The following is a 1,446-nucleotide window of genomic DNA, read 5'->3' on the forward strand; positions in this document are numbered from 1 at the left end:
TGATTTTCCTTCTGTGGAATGTTTAAATTTTAGAGTTTTGTTACTCTTTGCAATGAACGTTATTATATATGTTCTAACTTTCAAGTACCTGTGGGTGTTTGTAGCTCGTTAGTAGGTATTAAGGAAATAATGGGCACAGATAAGCTAACAGTTAAGAATCTTGTCAATTCCTACTCCTGGTAGAGATGAAATCCAGAAAACAGTAAGTGGAAGACTTTGCAGAATTGAAAACAGAAAATAGGATAGTAAACTCAAGGCAAAAGCCAGGTGAATAGAGAGGGTAAGGCTTGGGAAAAACAAACAGCAGGGCTGAAAAAATGTTATAGGCATATTGGTCTCTAGTGCCTTTCAGGGTCACTAGGAAGAATGAAAATTATTCCGTATTGACATTATCTTCTATCACTACTGTTTTAGAATATATATATGTATGTTAGTGCTATATATACATATATATACACACATATATATGTATATACATATATATATGTATACGTATAAAACGAGTTTACCATTGACATATATGAAAAGTACCATAGAAGTCAAATGTTCTCAGCTAAAATTAATGAAAAAGATTATGCAATATACACACATACCTTCATATCCTGGAGATTTCTCTTTTTAGGATTAATGAGAACTGTGGTACCTATAAGTGGAGATGTATTGTTTTCATAAAGGTCTTCTAACTATTCTGATATGCCCATTACTGGATGACCACTTATATTGGTCAAATGTAATTCAATACTACAGTAAGCAGTGCTTACACATAGAATTTTAAAAGATAGCTTCTTTCTCTTCGACTCTAAGCAGACATTCCTGGAATTTGAAGGTTTTTGTTGGTCCACCTTTTTTAAATTAAATTAAGCGAGAATATGGAAGGCATCTGTATATGCCTTCATATTACTATGTGACAAGATTCTTAAAATCTATTTAGAGAGCAGCCAACTATCTTTGGTACATGTGAAAATCAAATAAATGCTATATAGAGCAAGCAGTGTAGTGAATAGGAATGAATAAATGAATAAGTGAAATAAAATCATGTAGGCTTTCTGGAGAATATGGGATTCCATTTTTTCCTAAGCCTTTGAACTCACCATAGTAAAACTTGCACACTCACCAGGCTAAGGCTGCAAGGTAAGGGATGCAAAATTTTAGAACACGTCTCTGCCCTTTCTAGTATAGGAGTCAAAAAAAGAAAAAAAAAAAAACAGGGAGAGGAAAAAATGGCGTAGATGATAGAGGCTTTGTTCATCCCTCTTGCAACCACATCAAAGTTGTGACAGAAACACAGAGAAAACAGCAAGCAAAGTCAACTGGGATCTAGATGAACAGAAGTACTACAACCATGTTGAGAAATAAGAAATCACCCTACAATGGTAGAAGGTAGGAGGGGGCGATGACACGAGGCTTTCTGGTCCCAAACGGCTATGTGGTACACAGTCTATGGCA

The sequence above is a fragment of the Pteropus vampyrus genome, unplaced genomic scaffold, assembly GCF_000151845.1.
Source record: "Pteropus vampyrus isolate Shadow unplaced genomic scaffold, Pvam_2.0 Scaffold522, whole genome shotgun sequence".
Lineage (NCBI taxonomy): Eukaryota > Metazoa > Chordata > Mammalia > Chiroptera > Pteropodidae > Pteropus > Pteropus vampyrus.